The following is an 11735-nucleotide window of genomic DNA, read 5'->3' on the forward strand; positions in this document are numbered from 1 at the left end:
ATGTTTTAAGATGAGGGTTAATGTGTGTGAGTGTGTGTTTGGATGTTTTAAGATGAGGGTTAATGTGTGTGAGTGTGTGTTCGGATGTTTTAAGATGAGGGTTAATGTGTGTGAGTGTGTGTTTGGATGTTTTAAGATGAGGGTTAGTGTGTGAAATTCTAAGCCCTTTGCTATCTTTACCTTACCAGACACTAATGTCCAAAGGAACTTATAGTGCAGTGCAAATGTATGTGTTACCTGTGTGTGTGTGTGTGTGTGTGTTACCTGTGTGTGTGTGTGTGTGTGTGTGTGTGTTACCTGTGTGTGTGTGTGTGTGTGTTACCTGTGTGTGTGTGTGTGTGTGTATGTGTTTGTGTGTGTGTGTGTGTGTGTTACCTGTGTGTGTGTGTGTATGTGTGTGTGTGTTACTGTGACGCCCACCTGTGCCCCCCTTCAGGCTTCGCCCTGCCAGTGCACGGGAAGGACGAACCTGAATCTAAATGCTTTATTGTCTGCACCTGTATTTAGGGTGGGGCTATAAAAGGGTTTTTCTCTCTCTCTCTCATTAGGCACTTCTTTCCGGTACTTGTAGGCACTACATTGATATTCTCTCTCACACGGGCTCTTTGACTTCTGTCTCTCACTTTCTTATTCATTTACCTAACAAATTGATACATTCATTCACCCATTCATGCACGACATTGAACATTACCTTTTTCATACCCCTATTTGGTTGATTGTTGACATTGGTATAAATAAATTCGTATTGTTGAATTTAAACTGTCTTGTGTCTTGTCCCTCATTATGTGACGGTAACCTAACGAGTCTGCCGTTACATAATTTGGGTTGCTCGTCCGCGTAACCTGTTAAAAAATCCGGATCATAGACTTTCGTGAGTTCAGGTGAGAACGTCTGTTTTGCATTGGCTATTCGTAATTTCATGCAGTCTCTGGCTAAGGAAGAGTGCTCCAGCTGGGCCTTGCCTTTCCTTCGGAGTACTGGTTATTGTTTTCTCTTTATTGTTTTAGTTTGTTATTTTGAGACAATCCTGGTCCGAAGTTGTTGTTAAATAACTCTGTCAGGGGCACGCTTCGTGCAGCTTGTCTGTAGCGAGTTCAGCGTTATCCAGTCGCCTCAAGGCCAGCACGTCTCAGAAGAGCTAGCTAGGACAGTTAGCTTATTTGGTTAGGTATTTAGGACGCCAGTGGACTGCCTTATTAGACACACCTTTTCAGTCGGAATTAGCGCCGGCAATCAATGGACGATTTCACCTGGATGCATGGGAGTATTTTTGGTTCGTGCTTGCGGATGTGGTGAGTTATTTTCTTTTGTTAGTCTGTAAATTAGTTTACTGCTGTCTGCGTTTGCGGCGCAAGTTGGTTAACTTGTAGCTGAAAAATGCTTAGTTTGAAAGTTACTGTGCTTTGTTTGGAGGTGTCTCCGTTGGCTTGTTTGTTCTCAGTAACTTTGCCCTTTGAGAAGCAGTAAACTGAGCCAGTGAGTGCTTGTTTGAACTTTAATGTTCTTGATGTTTAGCTAAGCTAAATATTGGTAAACAGTTATCTGTTTGTAGATTGGTGTCTACTTGGTTCTGGTTATTAGTTACCAGTTCATTGGTGTGGTGCACTGCTTGTGTATCACAGTCTGTTTGCCATTGGGTGTAGCTTACATGTGTGAAAGAACTAGTGGCCTAGTCTGTAATTTTCTTTGTGCCTCAAATTTTGATTTGGTTTTTGTGTCCGCTTGGTAGGCCGTTGCTGTGCATGGTAGCATAGCTTGTGTTTCTTTAAATTCCTATTGTGGCAGAATAGGTAGCACATAGCTATACTTCTGAGTGAACTGGGTTTAGGGTTGTACTGGTTTGTGAGTTTGACTGAGTTAAAATGGCAACCCCTGAAGAATTTATTGCCCAGCCGTCTGAGGAGGGATTGTCTAAATTAACTAAGGTGCAACTCTGTGCAGTGGCTGAACATTATGAACTGACCTTAACTACTTTAGAGAAAAGCTTGAAAGAAACATTGTTTAAGTCTATAAAAAGCCAGCTTATACTTAAAGGAGTTTTGGAATCAGATGCTTCTACTTCAGATCAGTTACAATTTGAGAAACTGAAGGCTGAGAGGGAGGCAAGGTTTCTTAGAGAAAAAGAGATTGAATCAGAAAGGGCTTTAGAGGTTCGCAAACTCGAGCATGAGCTCCAGCTAAAGCGTATGGAGATGGAGGAGCGTGAGCATGAGCGAGAACATGCTTTGACATTAAAGAAGCTTGATCTTGAACTTAAACAACTGCCATCTCAGCCCCCCTCTCCTGCCCATCAACAACCTGGTTTTGATGTCACTAAGAATATTCGCCTTGTACCACCCTTCATAGAGAAAGACGTGGAGAAATATTTTTCTCACTTTGAGAGAGTGGCGACCACTCTTAAATGGCCCGAGAATGTGTGGCCTCTGTTGCTTCAGTGTGTTTTTACAGGGAAGGCACAGGAAGTGTTTTCTGCTCTAGGTTTGGAACAAGCTATGAACTATGAGGATTTGAAAACGGCCATCCTTCAAGCTTATGAGCTTGTCCCTGAGGCTTATCGCCAAAAGTTTAGGAAGACCAGGAAGTCAGAACAGCAAACTTTTGTTGAATTTGCACGTGAGAAAGAGCGTCTGTTTGATAGGTGGTGCAGTTCACAGAAAGCAGATTCCAGGGAAGACCTACGACAACTTGTCCTCATAGAGGATTTTATGAACTGTCTCCCTGAGGCTGTGGCTGTCCATCTGTCTGAACAGGAAGTGCAAAAGTTGCACGAGGCTGCTGTTCTTGCTGATAAGTTTGTGCTTACGCATAAGCGTGTACCTGGTAGCGGCTGGGTAAGCCATCAGAGCAGAACACGACCACTTCTTAACAGTCAGCAACAGTATGGAGGTGGAAATGATGCTCCGCGCTCATCTCCCCCTGCTAATGCTAGCCGTCCTCCTTATAACAACACAGAAATCATTTGCAACTATTGCAAGAAGATAGGCCATATGAAGTATGACTGTGTAGAACTTCGTAAGAGGAAAGATAAAGATAAAGGGAAGTCCAAGAGTTTTGGCCTAGTGACTTCCTGTGGAAGCACCCTGTCTTCTTTAAACGATACTTTGAGTGTTGGACCTGTGGTTGCTTCTAAGCACGATAAATGTGAAGTTGATGCAGATTACACTCCCTTTGTCACCAAAGGCTCTGTGTCTTTGCCTGATGGGCATTGTAGTGTGCCAGTACGCATACTAAGAGATACTGGGGCAGCTCAGTCTTTTATGCTGTCTGGTGTTTTGCCTTTGTCTGACAGCACTTACACTGGAACACATGTTCTAGTCAGGGGTTTTGAAATGACTCCTGTCCAGGTGCCGTTGCATCGAGTTTGTCTCTCTTCAAAACTGGTCAAAGGTGATGTGGTGGTAGGAGTTCGTCAAGGTCTCCCTGTACCAGGTATTTCATTTATCTTAGGCAATGATTTAGCTGGGGGGAAGGTTTGGGGTAACACCGAGGCCGTCTCGCCACCTGTTGTCTCTGATTCGGTGCCTGAGGTACCACCAAAGCCTGATCAGTGCGCACGGCGGCATCCTGATGTGTTTCCTAGCTGTGCTGTCACTCGTGCCATGGTAAAACGTGGCCTTGATTCTGATTTGGTGTCTCGAAATGACACTTTCCTTACTAAACCTGATCTAGTTTCATGTAGTGGTTCCTCACAATCACCTGTAGGAGAGCTAGAGACTACCAATACTAACTTGGATGACTCCACTGGAGGTGGTGATGACTCAGATGGTGAGAGTAAGTCTGTGAAAGTAGCACCTCCTTTGGGAGTGATTAATGGTGATTCAGAAGTCACAATTTTGAGTTCAAATGAGCTTGAGCGCTGTTCTTTGCCTGACTTGTTTAAGGTTTCACGTGAAGAATTGATTAAAGAGCAATTGGTTGACTCTTCTCTTAAACCTTTATTTGTTGTAGCATCTCAAGAAAATGCTGAGGATGAGTCCTCCTACTTTGTACAAGATGGCTTGTTGTGTAGAAGGTATGTGTTCCAGAAAGAGAATTTTACCAATTCTTTTGTACAAGTAGTAGTTCCTTGTAAGTTCAGGAAAGCAGTGCTAGACCTAGCTCACAACGAAGTAGCGGGACACACTGGGGTGCGGAAGACCTATGACAGGATTGTGCGTCGGTTTTGTTGGCCTAGGTTAAGGAGAGATGTTTCCTCCTATCTGAAAACATGTCATGTGTGCCAGTTAACCGGCAAACCTAACCAACAGATTCCTGTCGCGCCATTGCAGCCCATTCCTGCAGTGTCCAATCCTTTTGAATACCTCATAGTGGATTGTGTGGGTCCATTGCCTCGCTCTAAGGCTGGACATTTGTATCTACTAACGATGATGTGTCAATCTACGCGCTATCCTATAGCATATCCACTTAGGTCCATTACGACTAAGTCGGTGTTGAAGGCTCTTACCAATTTCATGTCAACTTTTGGTATTCCAAAAGTGCTTCAAAGTGACCGAGGGTCTAATTTCATGTCAAAACAGTTTGCTAGGGCATTACGTCAGCTTAAAGCCAAATATAATATCTCAAGTGCTTACCATCCCCAAAGTCAGGGTGCCCTTGAACGTTTCCATCAGACGCTCAAGTCTCTGTTACGGTCCTACTGTGTAGAACTTGGGTCTGATTGGGAGGAGGGTCTCCCTTGGCTTCTCTTAGCAATTAGGGAGGTTGTTCAGGAGAGCACTGGCTTTAGCCCTAATGAACTGGTATTTGGACATGCTGTGAGAGGGCCAACCGCTGTCTTAGCTGATGAGTGGTGTACTGCTGAGACACCTGTTAATGTGTTGGATTATGTTAGCGGATTTCGCTACCGTTACGAAGCTAGAGCTGCTGCTAGACGTAAGCTGGGTAAAGCTCAGTCTAAGATGCAACGTCTTTACAACCGCAGGGCGAAGCAACGTAGTTTTAAACTTGGGGATTATAAAATAGGGTGATATTTGAATTGAATGAAACCCAAAAGGACTGTATTACTGGTTGTGAAATAGGTGACAATCGCCACAGGTCTGTCCGGTTAGAACAAGAACGGATGCCAATGTTCCAATGATGATTGATTTATTTCCACACACACACACACTCAGTTAAGACATGAAGTGGTTGATGAATGAATGATGCCTGTGAATATAATTATCCCGTGTAAAGGGACTTATATCCACATTTGAATCCGTGTTTGAACCGTGGTTTCTATTAAACAATACAAATGACAAATATATACAATTAAATACAATAAAGATGATATATACAACAAGAATGAATATAGTATACATGATGAATATCACGGCTGTGCTGTAAATACGGATCTGTCCCTTTAAATACCGTGCCGTGTAACGGCGAACATTCCAATTATCTCCCGTTACTAACATTAACTTGAAGTAGCAGTAACGGAGTGAAATACAACAAGACAGTGAATGATTACTATACTAAATGACTAACAGATATTACCTACACTGATATTAATAGACTAAATCGCTAAATCACACATATACTATATACAAACACTCACATTCACAAAGACGCACGGCAAGACGAATGTGAATGTCCTTGATATCAGATTGTCCGGTTAACTCCTTGATGATAAGGCTCCTCTCCAGCTTCTATTGACCCACACACTGGCCAGCGGTGGGTCAGGCTTATATAGGGGAGCTGAGGGGGAGCCTTGAAACTGTTGAGTTTGACCAAATGGTCAGTGAAATTCCACTGTGCACGAGCCCCACGGAACTCTGGGATCAACTGATAGGCTGACCTCTGCCTGGACCCCAGGTCCCGTGGTGTCTTGCACAGTGGGGTGCACAGCTGGAGGCAACTGGTGAGACAGCCCTTTTTAACAGGGATAAAGTTTTAGCTTTGTTGCCTATTCTGAATAGTCCCTTTCAGGCTAAATTCGGTGGCCTGTACGAAATTGTGAAATGTTTCAATGATCACAATTATGTCATTAGTACGCCAGATCGGCGGAAAAAGGTCCAGGTCTGTCATATTAATCTTTTGAAACCTTATTTTTCTCCTTTACCAGCTGCACCTGTTGGATTAATTGCCACCACGCAACTAGGGGGCTCTAGTGATCCAGACTATGTGGTCCCTTCGGTGGGTAACGGTTCTGAAAGTCTTGATTTTGTCAGTGAGGAGTCCAGTGAGGGCGTGAGGGGTCCATCACAGGCGATCGTGGAAGGTCGTCTGCGAAATTCTGAGTTCCTAGCAGAGTTACCTTTACATCTTTCCCATTTGAATGATATGGAGAAAACAGATATCATTGGTTTGATTGAGTTTTTTCCTGCTCTGTTTCCTGATGTTCCTACACGTACATCTGTGATTGAACATGATATTGACGTTGGTGGAGCTTTACCAATTAAACAACACGCCTATCGTGTCAATCCTAGGAAGAAGGAATTGTTGCAGAAAGAAGTAGACTATCTGTTAGCCCATGATCTTGCTGAACCTAGTTTTAGTGCATGGAGCTCCCCCTGTTTGTTAGTGAACAAACCAGATGGAACCTTTCGTTTTTGCACTGACTATCGTCGACTGAATTCAGTTACAAAGACAGACTGTTATCCATTACCCCGATGTGATGACTGCATAGACCGTGTTGGCTCAGCCAGATTTGTGAACCTCCTCAGTCCTAAGGTTCAATTTCAATGGTCTCCTAGTTGTCAAGAAGCATTTGACAATGTTAAGCTGTTGCTTGCTTCTTCCCCTGTGCTATCTGCTCCAGACTTTGACCGTCCTTTCAGTGTTGCTGTTGATGCCAGTGAGAGTGGTGCTGGAGCAGTTCTGTTGCAGGTAGGATTAGATGGAGTAGAGCACCCAGTAGCATACTTTTCAAGGAAGTTTAATCGCCATCAGCAAGTCTACTCCACAGTGGAGAGAGAAGCGCTAGCTTTAATCCTTGCAGTACAGCATTTTGAGGTCTACTTGGGCTCCTCTCCGAGTCCAATAGACCTTTTCACTGACCATAACCATTGGTCTTTATTGATCGTATGCGAAACCAGAATCAACGCATTATGCGTTGGAGCTTAATTCTTCAGCAATACCTGTTGAAGATTCAACATATCAGAGGCAAGGACAACATTGTGGCAGATGCGTTGTCCAGAGTCTAAGAATAGTTTAGTCTATCTTCACTGTGGTTAGTTATCATACACTGTAGAATAGATACTTTATGTGTACTGTCTGTGTCGCATTTCCCTAGTCCTAGGGGGCCCCAGGATTTAGGTTGATGTGGCACAGGAGGTCTTTGTTTTTGTTTGTTTGTTTGAGGTTTACCTACAGCAAACCTCTTAGTGAGGGAGGTGTGACGCCCACCTGTGCCCCCCTTCAGGCTTCGCCCTGCCAGTGCACGGGAAGGACGAACCTGAGCCTAAATGCTTTATTGTCTGCACCTGTATTTAGGGTGGGGCTATAAAAGGGTTTTTCTCTCTCTCTCTCATTAGGCACTTCTTTCCGGTACTTGTAGGCACTACATTGATATTCTCTCTCACACGGGCTCTTTGACTTCTGTCTCTCACTTTCTTATTCATTTACCTAACAAATTGATACATTCATTCACCCATTCATGCACGACATTGAACATTACCTTTTTCATACCCCTATTTGGTTGATTGTTGACATTGGTATAAATAAATTCGTATTGTTGAATTTAAACTGTCTTGTGTCTTGTCCCTCATTATGTGACGGTAACCTAACGAGTCTGCCGTTACAGTTACCTTTGTGTGTGTGTGTGTGTGTGTTACCTGTGTGTGTGTGTGTTTGTGTGTGTGTATGTGTGTGTGGGTGTATATATGTGTGTGTATTTGTGTGTGTGTGGCTGTATATATATGTGTGTGTGTGTGTGTGTGTGTTACCTGTGTGTGTGTGTGTGTGTGTGTTACCTGTGTGTGTGTGTTGTATTAGCCTACATACAAGGCTAATATAATAGTTTCCCATATAATCTACATACAAGGCTAATATAATAGTACAGCCTACATACAAGGCTAATACAAAAGGCCCTTGACACAAATCTCAGCCGCTTGTTTATCGTTGGAAATAGACCTACCTGATGCTAACTGGCTGATGCTAAGCTAACTGGCTGAAGCTAACTATCTGATGCTAACTAGCTGAAACGAATCCTCCAAATCCTGATCCCCTGGTCTCAAACCAACGTGGGTGAACACTTGGGCGCCATCTGCTGGCAAGAACAAGTACGTTCAGAAATTAAGAAAGTAAAACCTACAATGCAGTGTGTGTGTGTCTCTCTCTGTGTGTGTGTGTGTGTGTGTGTGTGTGCCTGCAGTAAATTAAATACTAACTATCCCTAATCTAATACTGGTATTGGTGGGCAATAGGGGACAACTCATTCCTTGAGGTTATTTGGAGCTAAGCCGTTTAGGGCTTTGTATGTTAGAAGGAATAATTTGAAAAATGTATGTGAAATGTATGTAACGTATGTGTGTGTGTGTGTGTGTGTGTGTGTGTGTTTCTCTCTCTCCAGCTCAAGAGCACCTGCGTATGACACAGAATGGCTTCACCATGTACATGCTGATGGAGATAATTTCCAAACACTGTTAATGACCTAATATAATAACCAAGGGCCTTGTTTTAAATAAGTCTCTTATATGATTTTCTCTTAACAGTGACATGGCTTTTCTGTGTCTCTGTGTGTATGTATAACTTTGATTAACTGGCGCCACTGATTGTTTTCTCGACCCTGAGAAAACACAAGAAGCTCGGACGAGAACCTTGTTTTGAATATGATTGTTAAGCACATATGGCGTCAACATTAGATAAATCTAAATATATAAACTCTGTGCAATGTGTTATCGGGGCTTCACTTTCATACTTGTTTTGTGAGTGAGCCCAATTGCAATTGTTGTTTGTCTAATAAATGTACTTATATGCAGCTCCGGAGTCCTGAGGTAACTAGGGTGAATTTTCACCTATCACATGCTGTCCAAGGAGAACGGCGTGTTTCACTAGGAGCACACACACGTATCCCAGGAGATGAGCCGCCACCCTTCTTCATCAGCTCATCACACAACACCTACCTCACCAAAGACCAGGTCACCGGTGTATGTGTGTGTGTGTGTGTGTGTGTGTTTGTGTGTGTGTGTGTGTGTGTGTGTGTGTGGGTGTGTGTGAGTGTGTGTGTGTGTGGGTGTGTGTGAGTGTGTGTGTGTGTGTGTGTGTGTGTGTGTGTGTGTGTGGTAGTGTGTGTGTGTGTGTGTGTGTGTGTGTGTCTGTGTGTGTATGTGTGTGTGTGTGAGTGTGTGTGTGTGTGTGTGTGTGTGTAAGTGTGTGTGTGTGTGACCAATCTTACAGGTAGAGGTGTTTGTGTGTGTGTGTGTGTGTGTGTGTGTGTGTGTGTGTGTGTGTGTGTGTGTGTGCGTCTGTGCTGCTGTTACATCAGGCTGTTGTGTGTGTGTATGGCATAATGAACACCTGAGCTAGCCAATCCGGTTCAGTGGTCACTCTGCAAAATGAAATTTAGATTGTCCAACATGAGACATTGCAAATCAATATATTGGAAAATGTCTGTATTAGTTTTCCTTTAGAGCCTAACCCTAACCCTAGAATATATTCCTTAATAGCCATGAAAATAAACATGAAAACAAACATGAAAATAAACATGAGTTCATCTGGTTTGTGTCCCTGTGTGCAGGCGTCGCCCTACCCTCTGATCCTCTCTCTGGAGGTGCACTGCTCCCTGGAGCAGCAGGCTGTCATGGCCCGACACCTGCACTCCATCCTGGGCAGGAGGCTGCTCACCAAGCCCCTGAGCGACCAGCCCCTCCGCTGCCTGCCCTCACCTGAGATGTGTGTGTGTGTGTGTGTGTGTGTGTGTGTGTGACTAACCTACACCTGCCCTCACCTGAGGTCTGACTAACATACACCTGAGATCACCTGAGATCACCTGAGATCACCTGAGATCTGACTAACATACACCTGAGATCACCTGAGATCACCTGAGATCTGACTAACATACACCTGAGATCACCTGAGATCTGACTAACCTCAAGCTGTTTTAGTTGAGTGCAGTTCAGGGTTGAAGGTGGTGGGGATGGGGGTCATCTCTGTGTGTGTGTGTGTGTGTGTGTGTGTGTGTGTGTGTGTGTGTGTGTGTGTGTGTGTGTGTGTGTGTGACTAACCTCAAGCTATTTTAGTTGAGTGCAGTTCAGGGTTGAAGGTGGTGGAGGATGGGGGTCATCTCTTCTTGTCTACCCTCAGGAGCTGAAGGGGCGGATCCTGGTCAAAGCCAAGCCGATTGGTCAGCTGGGGAAGACGGGCAGCTGTGCCAGTTTCACATCCACCTCCGATGATGACGCGGGGGGCGGGGCTAGGAGTGGGAAGGTGAGTGAGGTGTGTGTGTGTAATATGTGTGTGTGTGGTGTGTGTGTGGTGTGTGTGTGTGTGTGTGTGTGTGTGGGGGTGTGTGTGTGTGTGTGTGGTGTGTTCCCCCAGGGCTGTTCTAAGATCAGTCTGGAGCTGTCAGATCTGGTGGTATACGGCTGCTGTGTGTGTGTGTGTGTGTGTGTGTGTGTGTGTGTGTGTGTGTGTGTGTGTGTGTGTGTGTGTGTGTGTGTGTGTGTGTGTGTGTGTGTGTGTGTGTGTGTGTGTGTGTGTGTGTGTGTGTGTGTGTGTGTGTGTTCCCCCAGGGCTGTTCTAAGATCAGTGTGGAGCTGTCAGATCTGGTGGTATACTGCTGCAGTGTGTGTGTGTGTGTGACAAGACAAGACATAGCAAGACAGCTAATGTGTTATTATTGACATAGCATGACGGCTAATGTGTTATTATTGACTAGTCCAACAGGAGACATAGCATGACAGCTAATGTGTTATTATTGACTAGTCCAACTGGACACATAGCATGACAGCTAATGCGTTATTATTGACATAGCATGACAGCTAATGCGTTCATATTGACTAGTCCAACAGGAGACATAGCATGACAGCTAATGTGTTATTATTGACATAGCATGACAGCTAATGTGTTATTATTGACATAGCATGACAGCTAATGCGTTCATATTGACTAGTCCAACAGGAGACATAGCATGACAGCTAATGTGTTATTATTGACATAGCATGACAGCTAATGTGTTATTATTGACATAGCATGACAGCTAATGTGTTATTATTGACATAGCATGACAGCTAATGCGTTATTATTGATATAGCATGACAGCTAATGTGTTATTATTGACATAGCATGACAGCTAATGCGTTATTATTGACATAGCATGACAGCTGATGTGTTATTATTGACTAGTCTAACAGGAGGAAGGCCAGTCTCTTGCTCAGTTACTCTCTTTTTCTCTTCCTCGCTTTATGTGCTGGTTTAGATTATTACATAGCTGAAACCCTTTTAATATTTAATATTAATATTGTGATAATGTTTCATGGGTTTCTGTTTATACAATTAAAGGTGCAGTCTGTGATTATAATCCAGTCTTCAGTGTCAAATTCAGTGAATTGTGAGCTGTCCGTTTAGTGTGTGTGCTCAAAAAACTCTAAACTCATAAATTACAGCCAGTCAATACATTGCTTCAGGAGCACAAGAGGGAGGGGTGTGATTTGATTGGCTGCTCAACAGGCACGTGCACAGATAGACCCCTAGTGGTGCTCAAGCACCTGCCCTTTTGCCCTGGATGAGAAAAGTGCCCCTTCTGCTGGAGCCAAATTTTTTCTTCATTCATCAATATTTAAGAATAAAAATTACTCTCTCTGTCATCAATTCCCCCC

The sequence above is a fragment of the Clupea harengus genome, unplaced genomic scaffold (genome assembly GCF_900700415.2).
Source record: "Clupea harengus unplaced genomic scaffold, Ch_v2.0.2, whole genome shotgun sequence".
NCBI lineage: Eukaryota > Metazoa > Chordata > Actinopteri > Clupeiformes > Clupeidae > Clupea > Clupea harengus.